The sequence below is a fragment of the Odocoileus virginianus genome, chromosome 26 (genome assembly GCF_023699985.2).
Source record: "Odocoileus virginianus isolate 20LAN1187 ecotype Illinois chromosome 26, Ovbor_1.2, whole genome shotgun sequence".
Classification (NCBI taxonomy): Eukaryota; Metazoa; Chordata; class Mammalia; order Artiodactyla; family Cervidae; genus Odocoileus; species Odocoileus virginianus.
This window is the reverse complement of record NC_069699.1, coordinates 72,550-92,317: the sequence shown is the minus strand read 5'-3', so window position 1 is coordinate 92,317 and position 19,768 is coordinate 72,550. Positions and strand designations below refer to the sequence as shown.

General features: G+C 37.9%; 1 protein-coding gene across 1 annotated transcript in view; it reads left to right on the top strand.

The window, feature by feature from the left end:
* The window catches only part of NEK10 (NIMA related kinase 10), a 250,358-nt gene that overhangs the window by 169,301 nt on the left and 61,289 nt on the right, over positions 1 to 19,768 (top strand). The gene's annotated exons all lie outside the window — the stretch shown is intronic.

Below are 19,768 nucleotides of genomic sequence, written 5' to 3'. Positions count from 1 at the left end.
TTGGCAGCAACCTCTAACTTGATCTCTCAGTTTATTTCTGAGTGTAACTGGAATAGGGATGTCAGAGGCACACATTTCCACAGGTGCATGTGGTGGCGCCTGTGACACTCTGGTTGTTTTTGCTCTCTGCCTTGGTTATGTTCTGTGACCCACCTTTCACTCACACTCTGGGGTCCATGAAAGCAGGGACTCACTAAGAGGGCCTTCAACTATCAGTGTTCTCCTTTAACCCTTCCTGGAGCTGGGCCCGGCATGGCAGGGTGATAAAAGCCATCCTTGATAAGGAAATCAGGTCATTAAATTCCTTTCCAGGATCCTAAGGACCAACTGTGCCTTGGCTGAGAAAACTATATAAGAAGTTAGTCTCCAGGAAGAGCCAGTTTTGGTTTCTTAAATATCAGCATTTGAAGCAAACTTTTTCTTTTTTAAGAAGGAAAGCAATACTATTTGGTGGGTTTATCTTGCCATACTTGGAATCCAGAAATTAAAGATTTGATATAGTTTTGGTGAGGTATTTTGGTTTTATTTATTTATTTATTTTTAGCACAGTCATGCCTTTTATTTCACTTTTCATTTTTTTTTTAAATTAGGGTATAATTGATTTACAATATACATTGCTTTAAGGTGTGTGACATAGTGGTTTAGACTTTTTCCAACTTTACTCCATTTAAAGTTATTATAAAATATTGGTTATATTCTCAGTGCTATAAGTAGCACGCTGTATCTTATTTATTTTATACCTAGTAGTTTGTGTCTCCCAATTCCCTACCCCTGTCTTGCCCCTCTCCCTTACATCTCCCTACCAGGAACCACTAATTTGTTCTCTATATCTGTGGGTCTATTTGTTTTATTTTATGTACTTGTTGGTTTTATTTTATTTTTTTAAGATTTCATGTATAAGTGATATCATGCAGTACTTTCTTTTTCTGACTTATTTCACTAAACATAATGCCCTCCAGGTCTATCCATTTGATTGAAAAGAGCAAAATTTCTTTTTTATGACTGAGTTGTAATCTATTGTGTATATATGTGCCATGTCTTCTTTATAGTGTTCTGCTTATGTTTTCTTCTAGAAATTTTGTCAATTCTAGTCTAATATTTAGGCCTTTAATCCATTTTAATGTTGTTTTTCTATATGCTGTGAGAAGATATTCTAATTTTATTCTTTTACATCTAGCCATCCACTATTCCTAGCACCTGTTATTGAAGAGAATTTTCCCCTTTGTATATTCTTCCCAGCTTTGTTGTAGATTAATAGACAGGAAATTCATGGGTTTATTCCAGGCTCTCTATTCTGATCCATTGATCTGTGTATCTGTTTTTGTGCCAATACCATACTGTATTGATGATTGTAGCTTTGTAATATAATCTGAAGCAAGCATGATACCTCAAGCTCTAATGTTTTTCTCAAGATTGCTTTGTCTGTTTGAGATCTTTTGTATTTCCATACACACTTAAGAATTTTTTTCTACACCTATGAAAAACACCACTGGTATTTTGATAGGGATTGCATTTAATCTATACATTGTCAAGATCATTTTTATGATGTTAATTTTTCTAATCCATGGACAGAGTATACCTTGTCATCTTTTTTGTCCTCATGGTTCAGGCAGTAAAGAATCCACAAGCAATGCAGGAGACTTGGGTTTTGATCCCTCATATGGGAAGACCCCCTGGAGAAGGGAATGGCAACCCACTCCAGTATTCTTGCCTGCAGAATTCCATGGACAGAGGAACCTGGTGGGTTACAGGTCATGGGGTTGCAAAGGGTTGGACATGACTGAATGACTAACAGTTTCATTTTCATTTTCAGTTTCCTTCATCAGTGTCTTGGAGTTTTCTAATACAAGTCCTTGACCTTCTTAATTAGAGTTATTCCTAGGTATTCTTTTTGATGAATGGTACATGGAGTTGTTTTCTTCATTTCTCTTTCTGATAGTTTATGTGTAGAAATGTGACAAATTTCTGTATACTAGCATTGTATCCTGAAACTCGACTGAATTCATCGATGAGTTATAGTAGTTTTTTTGGTACTGCCTTTAATATTTCAATGTTTATTATCATGTCATCTCCAAGTGACCATTTTACTGCTTTCTTTTCAATTTGGGTTCTGTTTGCTACTTTTTCTTATCTTATTGCTGTGGCTGGGACTTTCAATGTTATACTGAAAAAAAAAGGACAAGATTGGGCATCCTTGTCTTATCCCTGATCTCAGAGGAAATGCTTTCAGTTTTCCCCTGTATAGTAGGATGCTAGCTATGGGTTTATCATATATGGCCTTTATTATGATGAGGTATGTTACCTCTATACCCACTTTGTGGAGAGTTTTTATTATAAAGGGATATTAAATTTCCCCCAAACTTGTTCTGTATCTATTGAGTTGATCATATGATTTTTATTCTTCAGCTTTTTTTCCTTAAAGGTAGAGTTGTTTTGCAACATTGTGATAGTTACTGGCATATAGCAAGGTGATTCAGTTTTTGTATATATATGTTATTCTTTATTAGATTCTATTTCACTATAAGTTATTCTAAGATATTAAATATAGTTCCCTCTGCTATAAGTAAGTCCTGGTTGTTTTTCTGTTTTATGTACAGTAGTGTGTTTCTGTTCATCGGAAACTCCTAGTTTGTCCCTTTCCCCTTTGGTAGCCATAAGTTTGTTTTCTGTGTCTGTGAGTCTGTTTTGTAAATGAGTTTGTCTGTGTCATATTTTTTAAATTCCACATGTAAGTGATATAATGTGATATTTGTCTTTCTGTGTCTGACTTCACTTAGTATGATAATCTCTGGGTTCATTCTTGTTGCAAATTGCAGTCTTTTATTTCTTTATTATTTCTGAGAAATATTTCATATACACTGTGTCTTCTTTATCCATTCATCTGTTGATGAACACGTAGGTTGCTTCCATGTCTTGGCTATTGTAAATAGCAATTCTATGAACATAGGGGTGCGTGTGTCTTTTCAAATTAGAGTTTTCTTTGTATATATGCCCAGGAGTGGGATCATATGGCAACTCTCTTTATAAAAGTGTTTTGAGCAACTTCCTTACTATTTTTTAAGTAGCTGCATGAATTTACTTTCCCACCAATAGTGTATGAGGATTCCCTTTTCTCCATACTCTCTCTAGCACTTCTTATTTATGGACTTTTGAAGATGGCCATACTGACTGGTGTGAAGTGATACCTCATTGTAGTTTTGATTTGCATTTTTCAGATAATAAGCAATATTGAGCATCATTTCATGTGTCTTTTGGCCATCTGTATGTCTTTTTTGGAGAAATGATAAATTTAGGTCTGTTCATTTTTGATTGGGTTGTTTGTTTTTTGGTTATTGATCTATATGACCTATTTGTATATTTTAGAAATTATTTCCTTGTCTGTTACATCATTTGCAAATACTTTCTCTCAGTCTATAGGTTGTCCTTTTGTTTCTTTTGGTGTAAAAGCTTATGTTTAATTAGGTCCCATTTGTATATTTTTGCTTTTATTTCTTTTGCCTTAAGAGACATATCCAAAAAATATTGGTACAATTTATGTCATAGTGTTCTGCTGTCTTATCTTCTAGGGGTTTTATGGTGTCATGTGTTATAATTAAGTCCTTAAGTCATTTTGAGTTTATTACTGTTTGCAGTTTGAGGGTGTGTTCTAAGTTCATTTATTTACATATATCTATTCAGCCTTCCCAACACAACTTTCTTTTCTCTGTTTTATTTTCTTGCCTCCTTTGTTGAAGATTAATTGACCATAAGTATGTGGGTTTATTTCTGAGTTTGCTTTTGTTCCATTGATCTTTATGTCTTTACCACACTGTTTTGTTTGCTGTTAACTTTGTAGTATTGTCTGTAGGCTGGGAGGTTATGTCTCAAGCTTTCTTCTTTTTTACCTCAGGATTACTTTGGCAATTATGGGTCTTTGTGTGGTTCCATATAATTTTTTTTCAATTATTTATATTAGTTGAAGGCTAATTAGTTTACAAAATTGTAATGGTTTTTGCCATACATTGATATAAGTCAGCCATGGATTTACGTGTGTTCCCCATCCCTCTGGGTCATCCTAGTGCACCAGCCCTGAGCACTTGTCTGATGCATCAAACCTGGACTGGCGATCTATTTCACAGTTGATAATATACATGTTTCAATGCTATTCTCTCAGATCATCCCACCCTCGCCTTCTCCCACAGAGCCCAAAAGTCTGTTCTATATGTATATCTGTGTCTCTTTTTCTGTCTTGCATATAGGGTTATTGTTACCATCTTTCTAAATTCCATATATATGCGTTAGTATACTGTTTTGGTGTTTTTCTTTCTGGCTTACTTCACTCTGTATAATGGACTCTAGTTTTATCTATCTCATTAGCACTGATTCAACTGTATTCTTTTTAATGGCTGAGTAATATTCCATTGTGTATATGTACCACAGCTTTCTTATCCATTTATCGGCTGATGGGCATCTAGGTTGCTTCCATGTCCTGACTAATATAAACAGTGCTGTGATGAACATTGGGGTACACATGTCTCTTTCAGTTCTGGTTTCCTCGATGTGTATGCCCAGGAGTGGATTGCTGGGTCATATGGCAGTTCTATTTCCAGTTTTTTTTAAGGAATCTCCACACTGTTCTCCATAGCTGCTGTACTAATTTGCATTCCCACCAACAGTGTAAGAGGGTTCCCTCTTCTCCACACCCTCTCCAGCATTTATTGCTTGTAGACTTTTGGATAGCAGCCATTTTGACTGGTGTGTAATGGTACGTCATTGAGGTTTTGATTTGCATTTCTCTGATAGTGAGTGATGTTGAGCATCTTTTCATGTGTTTGTTAGCCATCTGTATGTCTTCTTTGGAGAAATGTCTGTTTAGTTCTTTGGCCCATTTTTTGATTGGGTCATTTATTTTTCTGGAATTGAGCTGCAGGAGTTGCTTGTATAGTTTTGAGATTAATCCTTTGTCTGTTGCTTCATTTGCTATTATTTTCTCCCATTCTGAGGGCTGTCTTTTCACCTTGCTTATAGTTTCCTTTGTTGTGCAAAAGCCTTTAAGTTTCATTAGGTCCCATTTGTTTATTTTTGCTTTTATTTCCAATATTCTGTGAGGTGGATCATAGAGGATCTTGCTGTGATTTATGTCAGAGTGTTTTGCCTATGTTCTCCTCTAGGAATTTTATAGTTTCTGGTCTTACATTTAGATCTTTAATCCATTTTGAGTTTGTTTTTGTGTGTGGTGTTAGAAAGTGTTCTAGTTTCATTCTTTTACAAGTGGTTGCCCAGTTTTCCCAGCACCACTGGTTAAAGAGGTTCTCTTTCCTCCATTGTATATTCTTCTTCCTTTGTCGAAGATAAGGTTACCATAGGTACGTGGATTTACCTCTGGGCTTTCTATTTTGTTCCATTGATCTATATTTCTGTCTTTGTGCCAGTACCATAGTGTCTTGATGACTGTGGCTTTGTAGTATAGTCTGAAGTCAGGCAGGTTGATTCCTCCAGTTCCATTCTTCTTTCTTAAGATTGCTTTGGCTATTCGAGGTTTTTTTGTATTTCCATACAAATTGTGAAATTATTTGTTTCAGTTCTCTGAAGAATACCATTGATAGCTTGATAGGTATTACATTGAATCTATAGACTGCTTTGGGTAGTATACTCATCTTCACTATATTGATTCTTCTAATCCATGAACACGGTGTATTTCTCCATCTATTTGTGTCCTGTTTGATTTCTTTCATCAGTGTTTTATAGTTTTCTATATACAGGTCTTTTGTTTCTTTAGGTAGATATATTCCTAAGTATTTTATTATTTTCATTGCAATGGTGAATGGTATTGTGTCTTTAATTTCTCTTTCTGTTTTCTCATTGCTAGTGTATAGGAATGCAAGGGATTTCTGTGTGTTAATTTTATACCCTGAAACTTTACTATATTCACTGATTAGCTCTAGCAATTTTCTGGTAGAGTCTTTATGGTTTTCTATGTAGAGGATCATGTCATCTGCAAACTGTGAGAGTTTGACTTCTTCTTTTCCTATCTGGATTCCTTTTATTTCTTTTTCTACTCTGATTGCTGTGGCCAACACTTCCAAAACTATGTTGAATAGTAGTGGTGAGAGTGGGCACCCTTGCCTTATTCCTGACTTTAGGGGAAATGCTTTCAATTTTTCACCATTGAGGATAGTGTTTGCTGTGGGTTTGTTATATATAGCTTTTATTATGTTCAGGTATGTTCCTTATATTCCTGCTTTCTGGAGGGTTTTAGTCATAAATGGGTGTTGAATTTTGTCAAAGGCTTTCTCTACATCTATTGAGATAATCATATGGCTTTTATCTTTCAATTTGTTAATGTGGTGTATTACATTGATTGATTTGCAGATATTAAAGAATCCTTGCATTCCTGGGATAAAGCCCACTTGGTCATTATGTATGATTTTTTTTAATATGTTGTTGGATTCTGTTTGGTAGAATTTTGCTGAGGATTTTTGCATCTATGTTCATCAGTGATATTGGCCTGTGGTTTTCTTTTTTTGTGGCATTCTTGTCTGGTTTTGGAATTAGGGTGATGGTGGCCTCATAGAATAAGTGTGGAAGTTTACCTTCTTCTGCAATTTTCTGGAAGAGTTTGAGAAAGATAGGTATTAGCTCTTCTCTAAATTTTTGGTAGAATTCAGCTGTGAAGTCCTCTGGTCCTGGGCTTTTATTTGCTGGATAATTTTTGATTACAGTTTTGATTTCTGTGCTTGTGATGGATCTGTTAAGATCTATTACTTCCTGGTTCAGTTTTGGGAAGTTATATTTTTCTAAGAATTTGTCCATTTCTTCCAGGTTGTTTATTTTTTGGCATATAGCTGCTGATAGTTGTCTCTTATGATCCTTTGTATTTCTGTGTTGCCTGTTGTGATCTCTTCATTTTCATTTCTCATTTTGTTGATTTTTTTCTTCCTAACGGTTTGTCAATTTTATTTATCTTTTCAAAAAACCAGCTTTTAGTTTTGTTGATTTCTGCTATGGTCTCTTTTATTTCTTTTGCATTTATTTCTGTCCTAATTTTTAAGATTTATTTCCTTCTACTAACCCTGGGGTTCTTCCTTTCTTCCTTCTCTAGTTGCTTTAGGTGTAGAGTTAGTTTATTTATTGACTTTTTTCTTGTTTCTTGAGGTAAGCCTGTATTGCTATGGACCTTCCCCTTAGCACTGCTTTTACAGTGTCCCATAGGTTTTGGGTTGTTGTGTTTTCATTTTCATTCATTTCTATGCATATTTTTATTTCTTTTTTGATTTCTTCTATGATTTGTTGGTTATTCAGAAGCGTGTTATTTAGCCTCCATATATTTGAATTTTTAATAGTTTTTTCCTGTAATTGAGATCTAATCTTACTGCATTGTGGTCAGAAAAGATGATTGGAATGATACCAATTTTTTTGAATTTACCAAGGCTAGATTTACAGCCCAGGATGTGATCTATTCTGGAGAAGCTTCCATGTGCACTTGAGAAAAAGGTGAAATTTATTGTTTTGGGGTGAAATGTCCTATAGATATCAATTAGGTCTAGCTGGTCCATTGTGTCATTTAAAGTTTGTGTTTCCTTTTTAATTTTCTGTTTAGTTGATCTATCCATAGTTGTGAGTGGGGTATTAAAGTCTCCCATTATTATTGTGTTATTGTTTATTTCCCCTTTCATACTTGTTAGCATTTGCCTTACATATTGTGGTGCTCCTATGTTGGGTGCATATATATTTATAATTGTTATATCTTCTTGGATTGATCCTTTGATCATTATGTAGTGTCCTTCTTTGTCTCTTTTCACAGCCTTTAATTTAAGTCTATTTTATCTGATATGAGTATTGCAACTCCTGCTTTCTTTTGGTCAATGTTTGCATGAAATATTTTTTTCCAGCCCTTCACTTTCAGTCTGTATTTGTCCCTTGTTTTGAGGGTCTCTTGTAGACAGCATATATAGGGGTCTTATTTTTGTATCCATTCAGCCAGTCTTTGTCTTTTGGTTGGGGCATTCAACCCATTTACATTTCACATAATTATTGATAGGTATGGTCCCCTTGCCATTTACTTTGTTGTTTTGGGTTCACGTTTATACAACCTTTCTGTTTCCTGTCTAGAGAAAATCCTTTAGCATTTGTTGAAGAGCTGGTTTGGTGGTGCTGAATTTTCTCAGCTTTTGCTTATCTGTAAAGCTTTTGAATTCTCCTTCATATCTGAATGAGATCCTTGCTGGGTACAGTAATCTGGGTTGTAGCTTATTATCTTTCCTTACTTTAAGTATGTCTGCCATTCCCTTCTGGCCTGAAAAGTTTCTATTGAAAGATCAGCTGTTATCCTCATGGGAATCCCCTTGTGTGTTATTGTTGTTTTTCCCTTGCTGCTTTTAATATTTGTTCTTTGTGTTTGATCTTTGTTAATTTGATTAATATGTGTCTTGGGGTGGTTTGCCTTGGGTTTATCCTGTTTGCGACTCTCTGGGTTTCTTGGGCTTGGATGACTATTTCCTCCCCCATTTTAGGGAAGTTTTCAACTATTATCTCCTCAAGTATTTTCTCATGGCCTTTCTTTTTGTCTTCTTCTTCTAGGACTTCTATGATTCAAATGTTGGGGCATTTCACATTGTCCCAGAGGTCCCTGACGTTGTCCTCATTTCTTTTGATTCTTTTTCCTTTTTTCCTCTCTGCTTCATTTATTTCCACCATTCTATCTTCTGCCTCACTTATCCTATCTTCTGTCTCTGTTATTCTACTGTTGGTTCCCTCCAGAGTTTTTTGATCTCATTTATTGCATTATTCATTATTAATTGACTCTTTTTTGTTTCTTCTAAGTCCTTGTTAAACATTTCTTGCATCTTCTCAATCCTTGTCTCCAGGCTATTTATCTGTAACTCCATTTTGGAGTTACACGATTTTGAATCATTTTTATTATCATTATTCTAAATTCTTTTTCAGGTAGATTCCCTATCTCCTCCTTTTTTGTTTGGTTTGGTGGGCATTTTTCATTTTCCTTTACCTGTTGAGTATTTCTTTGCCTTTGCATCTTATTTAGATTGCTGTGTTTGGGGTGGCCTTTCTGTATTCTGGTAGTTTGTGGTTTGTCTTTATTGTTGAGGGTTCTCCCAGTGGGTGGGGTTGGATGATTGGCTTGTCAAGCTTTCCTCATTAGCTAAGCTTGCGTTGGTGTTCTGGTGGGTGGAGCGGGATTTCTTCTTTCTGGAGTGCAATGGAGTGTCAAGTAGTGAGTTTTGAGATGTCTGTGGGTTTGATGTGACTTTGGGCAGCCTCTATATTGACACTCAGGTCTATGTTCCTGCATTGCTGGAGAATTTGCGTGGTATGGCATGCTCTGGAACTTATTGGCTCTTAGGTGGTGGTTGGTTTCAGTGTATGTATGGAGGCTTTTGGATGATCCTTATTAATTAATGTTCCCTGGAGTCAGGAGTTCTCTGGTAATCTCAGGTTTTGTGCTTAAACCTCCTGCCTCTGGTTTTCAGTCTTATTCTTCCAGTAGTCTCAAGACTTCTCCAACTATACAGCACTGATAATAAAATTTCTAGGTTAATGGTGAAAAGATTCTCCACAGTGAAGGACACCCCAGAGAGGTTCACAGAGTTATGTGAAGAAGAGGAGATGGAGGAAGGAGATAGAGGTGAGCAGGAGGAGAAAAAGGGGGAATCAAGAGGTGGGAGACAGATCTAGGCAGTACTCTGTTCTCTAAGTGTTCTCCGCAGTCCAGAACACCCACAGAGATTCACAGAATTGGGTTGAGAAGAGAAGGGGGAGGGAAGAAATAGAGGTGACCTGGGGGAGAAAAAGGAGAGTAAAAAACGGGGGAGAGTAATCAAGCCAGTAATCACACTCCTGAGTAAAAATGGGTACTGAAGATTGGATTCTTAAATGTACAAAATTGATATCAAATACTAAAAAACAAAGATTAAAAATCTAGAGTAGAGGTTAGACTCTTAAAAATATAGTATTAAAAAAAACAAAAGCACAAAAAATGTAAGAAACATATATGAAGTTCGCTTTAAAAATAGGGTACTTTTTTTTTTGAAAGGTAATAGTGGGTTATAAAAATTAAAATTAAAGGAGTAACAGAGGACTTAAAATTTTTTTTAATTAAAAAAATAATAATAGTAAAAATATATCTAGGAATTTCCCTGGAGGTGTTGCGGGCAGTGTGGGTTTGGTTCAGTTTCAGATAGTTCCTTGTTCCAGTTTACACTTCTCGATATCTATAGGCCCCTTCCAGTGTAGTCGGTGTTAACTACAGGGATTTTAATCTGTTGCACCTGTCACTTCTAAAGCGGTTCCCCTTGTTTATTTGGCTCCTGTTTGCAGGTCTCTTCAGTGTCTAATTTCTCTCCTGACACAAGTGGGCGGAGATAGTCTTTTGTTTAGGTTTGCTTGTTCAGTCATGCTGCGGGGAGGGAGGGGTACTGCAAACAAATATCACTGGGGTGTGTGGGGAGCACTCACAGTGTCTCAGCCACATTGGGTTTGCCCCCACTCAGGGCATGTGTGCTTTCATGGTCTACACTTCTCAGGCTTTAGGTTGCTCTACAGGGAGCAGGCCCTGCATTGTGTGCACTTCCCAGATCTAAGCCACTCAGGTTCAGGTTCTCGGGTACTCCAGACTCGGTTGGGCCAGCGTTTTATGCTGGTCTGAGCAGCTCAGGCAACCAGGTTCCCCAGTCTGAGCAGCTCAGACAACCAGGAGCTTGATGAGCGCACTCTCTTCAGGTGCAGCGTGACTTCTCCCCTCCCCGTCCCAGCCTCAGTTTCCGGGCGCGCCTGGTCTGATGTGCCTTGTATCTCTTCTGGGGAGCTGTTCTCTGGCTGCGACCCTCCCGGCAGATGTCAACCATCCAGAATCTCAGGAAGTCTTTGGTTAGAAACTGGAAGCCTGTTTGCAGTTTGGTAGGGGATGCCCTCTCTGGGGTGGAGTTTGCCCCTTTCTGGCTCTGGCTGGCGCCCGTCTCCCCGCTGCCTCTGGCGGTGGATGGGCCAGTCTGCAGCTGGCTAGCTCTTCTCTGGTATTGCCCAGTCCTTTGTTCTGTGAACAGGCCGGCAGTGCCTTAGGTTAGGGCTTTTCATAGGTTAATTCTCTCTCTCTCTCTCTCTCTCTCTCTCTCTCTCTCTCTCTCTCTATCCCACAGTTTAGGTTGCTATCTCACATTAGCTCCCTCAGATTGCCCTCAGGGCATTCAGGCCCAGTCTTTACCCTAAGCAATGCCGCCCGCTCCTCTCCATTCAGCCCCCACTGGCTGGTGGTGGATGCAAGTGTCTGGGGTAGTTTTCTGCTGGAAGTTGCCTTTAGGAATGTCATCTGTGGGTTTTATTTATTTATTTTTCCTCCCGGTTAGGTTGCCCTCCGAGATTCGAAAACTTCCCCCAGACCCGCTGGTGAGAGGGTTTCCTGGTGTTTGGAAACTTCTTCTGTTAAGACTCCCTTCCTGGGACAGATCTCCTTCCCTCACTCTTTTGTCTCTCTTTTTATCTTTTGTATTTTGTCCTATCTCCTTTCAAAGACAATGGGATGCTTTTCTGGGTGCCTGATGTCCTCTGCCAGCATTCAGAAGTTGTTTTGTGGAGTTTGCTCAGCGTTCAAATGTTCTTTCGATGAATTTGTGGGGAAGAAAGTGGTCTCCCTGTCCTATTCCTCCACCATCTTAGCTCCCCCCCATATAATTTTTAAGATTATTTGTTTTAGTTCTGTGAAAAATGTCATGGGTAATTTGATAGAGATTGCATTAAATTTGTAGATTGCTTTAGGTAGTATGGCCATCTTAACAATATTAATTCTTATAATCCAAGATCATGCAAAATCTTTCCATTTCTTTGAATCATCTTCAATTTCCTTTATCAATGTTTTATAGTTTTCAGTGTATAAGTCTTTCACCTGCTTGGTCAGGTTTATCCCTAAGTATTTTTTTTCTTGGCACAATTTAAAAAAAGATAAAAAAAAAAAGACTGTCTTTTTCTGATATTTTACTGTTAGTGAAAAGAAATGCCACCAATTTCTGTATGTTAATCTTGTACCTTAATAACTTGCTGAATTCATTTATCAGTTCTAGGAACTTTTGTGTGGAATTTTTAGGGTTTTCTATAGATAGCATCATATTATCTGCATATAATGACAGTTTTACTTCTTTCCTTCCAATTTCGATGACTTTAATTTCTTTGTCTTGTCTGACTGCTGTGGCATTTCATATGTTGAATAGAAGTCATGAGAATGGTCATCCTTATTCCCTGAATTTAGTGGAAAGGCTTTCAAGTTTTCACCATTGAATATTTTGTTGACTATAAGTTTGTAATATATAGCTTTTATTATGCTGAATTATGTTACCTCTATCAAGTTGGGACATGAGTTTGAGAAAGCTATGGGAGTTGGTGATGGACAGGGAAGCCTGGCGTGCTGCAGTCCATGGGGTCACAAAGAGATGGATACGACTTAGTGACTGAATGGAACTGATTTTACCTCTATATCCACTTTGGTCAGACTATTTTTTATGAATGGATGTTGAATTTTATCAAAGGTCTTTTTGTTTGTTTTAAAAAAATAATTTATTTTAATTGGAGGCTACTTTACAATATTGTAGTGGTTTTTGTCATACATTGACATGAATCAGCCATAGGTGTACATGTGTCCCCATCCTGAACACCCCTCCCGCCTCTTTCCCCATCCCATCCCTCAGGGTCATCCCAGTGCACCAGTCCTGAGCACCGTGTCTCATGCATTGAACCTGAACTGGTGATCTGTTTCACATATGATAATATACATGTTTCAATGCTACTCTCTCAAATCTTCCCACCCTCACCTTCTCCCACAGAGTCCAAAAGACTGTTCTATCATCTGTGTCTCTTTTGCTGTCTTGCATATAGGGTTATTGTACCATCTTTCTAAATTCCATATATATATGTTAATATACTGTATTGGTGTTTTTCTTTCTGACTTACTTCACTCTGTATAATGGGCTCCAGTTTCATCCATCTCATTAGAACTGATTCAAATGCATTCTTTTTAATGGCTGAGTAATATTCCATTGTGTATATGTACCACTGCTTTCTTATCCATTCATCTGCTGATGGACATCTAGGTTGCTTCCATGTCCTGGCTATTGTGAACAGTGTTGTGATGAACATTGGGGTACATGTGTTTCTTTCAATTCTGGTTTCCTTGGTGTGTATGCCCAGCAGTGGAATTCCTGGGTCATATGGCAGTTCTATTTCCAGTTTTTTAAGGAATCTCCACACTGTTCTCCATAGTGGCTGTACTAGTTTGCATTCCCACCAACAGTGTAAGAGGGTTCCCTCTTCTCCATACCCTCTCCAGCATTTATTTCTTGTAGACTTTTGGGTAGCAGCCATTCTGACCGGCATTAGATGGTACCTTATTGAGGTTTTGATTTGCATTTCTTTGATAATGATTGATGTTTATCAAAGGTTTTTTACTGCATCTATGGGGCTTCCCAGGTGGCACTAGTGGTAAAGAACCCGCTGCCAATGCAGGAGACACAAGAGACGTGGGTTTGATCGCTGGGTCAGGAAAATCCCCTAGAGGAGGACATGGCAAGCCACTCCAGTATTCTTGCCTGGGAAATCCTGTGGACAAAGGAGCCTGGCAGGCTACAGTCCATAGCATCACAAAGAGTTGGACGTGACTAAACAACTTAATATGGATGCACACTGAAATGATCATGTTTTTTTCAATTTTCTTTTGTTGATATGGTGTATCACACTGATTGATTTGCATTTGTGAAACCATCTTTGAGACCTTGGGATGAATCCAGCTTGATCATGGTGTATGAAAAGGGATTTTTATGTGTTGTTGTATTTGCTTTGCTAATATTTTGTTGAGGATTTTTGCATTTATATTAATCAAAGATATTGGCCTGTAATTTTCTTTTTTTTGGCAGTGTCTGTTTTTAGTATCAGTGTTAAGGTGACTTCATAGAGTAACCTTGTGAGTGTTCCCTTCTTTTCAAACTTTAAAAAATTTTTAATTAATTTATTTCTTTTTGGCTGCACTGAGTCTTTGTTGCAGTGCCCAGGCTCTTTGTTGCTGCACAGGGGTCTTCTCTAGGTGTAGCAAGCAGGGTTTACTTTCTAGCTGCAGTGCGTGGGTGTCTCACTGTGGCAGCTTCTCTTGTTGCAGAGCATGGGCTCTAGGTGCAAGGGCTTTAGTAGTTGTGGCACGTGGGCTCAGTTGCCCTGCAGTACGTGGGATCCTAGTTCCCACACCAAGATCAAACCCGGGTCCCCTGCATTGGCAGGTGGACTCTTAATCTCTGGACCACCGGAGAAGTCCCCCTTTTTTCAGTCTTTTGGAAGAGTTTGAGAATTGGTATATATTCTTTGTTGTATATTTATAGAATTCCCTGCTGAAGTCATCTGGTCCCGGAGTTTTGTTTGCAGAGAGTTTCTTATTACAGATTCTATTTCACTTACACTGATTGGTCTGTTCAGATTATCCATTTATTCCTGATTCAGTTTTGACAGGCTGTATGTTCCTAGAAACTTATCCATTTCTTCTGGATTGTCCAATTTGTTGACATATAATTGTTCATAACATTGTTTCTTTCTAATTTTGTTTCTTGTATTTCTGTGGAATTGGTTGTTATTTATTTACTTTCATTTCTTTCTTTCTTTTTTTTTGAGGGGAGTGGTGCACTGTCTTTTCTTCTTGGTGAATTCTTCACTTTGTTAATGTGGCATTTCACAGTGATTAATTTGTGGATATTGAACCATTTCTGCATCCTGGATACGAATCCCGCTTGATGAAGATATATGATACTTTTAATGCATTGTCGAATATGATTTGCTAATATTTTGTTGAGGATTTTAACATTTATGTTTATCAGTGACATTGGTAAGTAGTCTTTTTAATTGTATCTTTGTCTGGCTTTGGTATTAGTGTGATACTGGCCTTATAGAATATTTAGAAGCATTTATTCCTCTGAAATTTTTTGGAATAGTTTGTGAAAGATAGGTGTTAACTTTTTGAAAAATGTTTTGTAGCATTCACCTGTGAAGCACCTGAACCTGGACATTTTACTTGGTGGATTTTTTATTACTATTTTAAGTTCATTACTGGTAATTGGTCTATTAATATTTCTGATTTTTCCTGATTCAGTCTTCAGAGTTTCTACATTCCTTGGAATTTGGCCATTTTTTTCTTCATTGTCCATTATATTGGCTTATAGTTGTTTATAGAAATCTCTTATGATTGCATTTCTGTGGTGTTTGTAACCTTTCCTTCTTCATTTCTGACTTTACTGATTTTAGCACTCTGTCTTTTTTTTCATGGTGAATCTTGTTCAACGTTTATCAATTTTATCTTTTCAAAAAATAGTTGTTACTTTTACTGACTTTTTAAATTGTTCTGTCTTTTTTGGGTCTCTATTTCACTTATTTCTGCTTTGATCTTTATGTTTTCTTTCCTTCTACTAACTTTTTTCTTCATTTTTCTTTTTCAAATTCGTCTAGGTGTAGGGTTAAGTTTGTTGGTTTTTTCTTTTTCTTTTTTTTTTTTTTGAGATTTTATTTTTGTTTCCTAAGTTAGGCTTCAGTTTAGTTGCTCAGTCTTGTCTGACTCTTTGCAACCCCATGGACTGCAGCACTCTAGACTTCCTTGTTCATCACCAACTCCAGGAGGTTACTCAAACTCATGTCCATGGAGTCAGTGATGCCATCCAACCATCTCATCCTCTGTCGTCCCCTTCTCCTCCTGCCTTCAATCTTTCCAAGTATCAGGGTCTTTTCCAATGAGTCAGTTATTCACATCAGTATTGTAGTTTCAGCTTCAACATCACTCCTTCTGATTTGAATATTCAGGGCTGATTTTCTTTAGGATGGACTGGTTGGATCTCCTTGCAGTCCAAGGGACTCCCAAGAGTCTTCTCCAATACCACAGTTGAAAAGCATCAATTCTTTGGTGTTCAGTTTTCTTTATAGTCCAACTCTCACATCCATACATGACTACTGGAAAAACTATAGCTTTGACTAGATGGACCTTTGTCAGCAAAGCAATGTCCCTGCTTTTTAATATGCTGTCTAGGTTGATCATAGCTTTCCTTCCAAGAAGCAAGCGTCTTTTAATTTCATGGTTGTAGTCAACATCTGGTAGGCTTGTATTACTATAAACTTCAACCTTCAGAGACTTTTCTTGTATCCCATAGATTTTGAATTGTGTTTCATTTTCATTTGTCTACAAATATTTTTTTATTTCCTACTTGATTTTTTCAGTAATCCATTGGTTGTTTAGTAACATACTGTTTAGCCTTTATTTATTTGTGTTCTTGGACTGCAAGGAGATCCAACCAGTCCATCCTAAAGGAGATCAGTCCTGGATATTCATTGGAAGGACTGATGCTGAAGCTGAAACTGAAACTCCAATACTTTGGCCACCTCATGCGAAGAGTTGACTCATTGGAAAAGACCCTAATGCTGGGAGGGATTGTGGACAGGAGGAGAAGGGGACGCCAGAGGATGAGATGGCTGGATGGCATCACCAACTCGATGGACATGAGTTTGAGTAAACTCCAGTAGTTTTTGATGGACAGGGAGGCCTGGCGTGCTGTGATTCATGGGGTCTGAAAGAGTCGGACATGACTGACTGAACTGAACTGAACTGATTTGTGTTCTTACAGTTTTTTTCCTTGTAGTTGATTCTAATCTCATACTGTTATTGTCAGAAGATACCCTTGCTATGATTTCATATTTTTTAAATTTACTCAGACATATTTTGTGTCCTAATATGTGATCCATCCAGGAGAATGTTCTTTGTACACTTGAAAGTGTAATTTTCTGCTTTTGGGTATAGTGTTTTGTGTATATCTATTAAGTTTGTATGGTCTAGTGTGTCATTTAAGGCCAGTGTTTTCTTATTGGCTTTCTGTCTGGATGATCTCTCCATTGATGTAAGTAGAGTGTTAAAATAACCTGCTATTATTGTTTTAATATCAGTTTCTCTAGTTATGTTGTTTATATTTGCTTTGTGTATTTAGGTGTTTATGTTGGATACATACATATTTCCAGTTGTTATATCTTATTGACCTCAAAATCCATCTTTGTCTCTTTACAGTCTTTGTTTTAAATTGTATTTTGTCTAATATAAGTATTGCTGCTCCAGCTTTCTTTTCACTTTCATTTTTTTTCATGGAATGACTTTTCCATCCCTTCACTTTGTCTTTGTGTATCTTTAGACTTGAAGTGAGTGTCCTATAGGCAGCACAGTTAGTGTCTTTTAGACAGCATAGTGAGTGTCTTGTAAGCAGCATATGTGTAGATTTTGCCTTTTTATCCATTCAGTCACTCTGTATCTTCTGATTTGAGCATTTACTCCATGTACAATTAAAGTAATTATTGATGGATCTATTTAGTTCACTTCAGTTGCTCAGTTGTGACCCCATGGACTGCAACACGCCAGGTCTCCCTGTTCATCACCAACTCCTGGAGTTTACTCAAACTCATGTCCGTTGAGTCCGCAATGCCATCCAACCATCTCATCCTCTGTCGTCCCCTTCTCCTCGTGCTTTCAATCTTTCCCAGCATCACGGTCTTTTCAAATGAGCCAGTTCTTTGCATCAGGTGGCCAAAGTATTGGAGTTTCAACTTCAACATCAGTCCTTCCAATAACTATTCAGGACTGATTTCCTTTAGGATGGACTGGTTGGATCTCCTTGCAGTCCAAGGAACTCTCAAGAGTCTTCTCCAACACAGTTCAAAAGCATCAATTCTTCGGTGCTCAGCTTTCTTTATAGTCCAACTCTCACATCCATACATGACTACTGGAAAAGCCATAGCTTTGACTAGATGGACCTTTGTTGGCAAAGTAATGTCTCTGTTTTTTAATATGCTGTCTAGGTTGGTCATAACTTTTCTTCCAAAGAGTAAGCATCTTTTAATTTCATGGCTGCTGTCACCATCTGCAGTGATTTTGGAGCCCAAGAAAATAAAGTTTGTCATTGTTTCCAGTGATTCACTATCTATTTCCCATGGAGTGATGGGACCAGATGCCATGATCTTAGTTTTCTGAATGTTGAACTTTAAGCCAACTTTTTCACTCTCCTCTTTCACTTTCATCAAGAGGATCTTTAGTTCTTAATCATCCTACTATCTTTGTACATGGTTAGTTTACTACCTTTACTGTTTATTTGTCTTTACCAGTGAGTCTTTTCCTTTTAAAATTTTGGCCTTTTTTCTTTTACTTGGAGAAGTTCCTTTAACATTCCTTGTAAAGCTACTTTGGTGGTGCTGAACTCTGAGCTTTTGCTTGCCTCTAAAACTCTATGTCCAGAAAATCTGAATGAGAATTTTGCCAGGTAGAATATTCTTGGTTGTAAGTTTTCCCTTTCATCACTTTAAGTATATAATGCCACTCCCTTCTGGCCTGCAGTTTCTGCTAAAAGGCCAGCTGATGACCTTATGAGAGTTCCCTTGTATGTAACTTCTCATTTTTTCTTTTTCTTGCTTTTAATATTCTTTCTTTAGCTTTAATTTTTGCCATTTTAATTACAGTGTTTCTTGTTGTGGTCCTCTTTGGGTCAGTCCTCTCTGGGACTCTCTGTGCTTTCTGAACCTGAATACCTATTTCCTTTCCCAGGCTCGGGGATTTTTTTCAAATATGTTCTCTGCCTCTTTCTCTCTCTTCTTCTTCCGGGACCCCTGTACTCTATAATGTGAATATTAATGTGTTTGATGTTATCTCAAATGCCTCTCAAACTATCCTCACTCCTTCTTTTTTCTCTTCTTCTTCACTGATTTCCACTACCCTCTCTTCCAGCTCACTGATCTGTTCCTCTGTACCATCCAATCTACCATTGATTCCTTTTGGTGGGTTTTTTTTTTTTTTTTTTTGTCCATTATTGTATTCTTCATCTATGTTTTGTTCTTCTTTATATTTTCCAGCTCTGCTAAAAATTCTGACTTCTGTTTGTCCAATGTTTTCTGGACTTCTTCGACCATCTTCACCATCAAACATTACCTGAACTCTATTGGGTATATTACTTCTCTCACCTTCATTTAGTTATTCTTTTGGGTTTTTATCTTATTTCTTCACTGGGAGCATGTTCCTCTGTTACCTCATTTTGCCTAATTTTCTGTTTTTGTTTCTATGTATTTAGTAGGTTTGTTATGTTTCCTGACTTTGGAGAAATGGCCTTTTGTGGGAAACATCCTATGTGTTCCAGCATCATGCTCCCCTCTGTCAACAGAGCTATGTGCTCTAGAGTTGCCTCCTATGTGAGCTGTATGAGTCCTTCTTTGTGGCAGACTATGTGAGGTTTTGTAGGTATGGCTGGTTCGTGGTCTAGTTGGTTGACATATGCAGAGGTTGTCAGCTACTGGTTATTGGAGCCAGATCATGGTGTAGCTGACTGTTGAGCCCCTAGAGGTGCCTTGGCTAGTGATGGCCCACTGATGGTGGAGCTGTGTTCTGGGGTGGGGGGTTGTGGGGCCAGCATCCCCATATCTAGTGTTGGTCTGCTATTGGGTAAGCCTGATTTCTGGTGCACCTGGCTGTGGGTTCTGAAGCTTCCCAAAGTTGTTGCTGGCCCACTGTGAGTGGGGCTGGATTCCAAGGTAGCTGACTGAAGTGCTCAAGATTTCTCAGAATTGGTTTTGGTCTACTGATGGATGGGGTGCAGGCCCAGAAGGTCTTAGGGTGATGTAGTCCTGCTGATGGATTGGCTGAGCACTGACAAGGTAGGCTGTAGGGTTACAGTGGTTGTGATGGTGGTGTGTGCCCACTAGTTGGTGGGACTAAATCATAGGGTCACTGATGGAGGCCCTG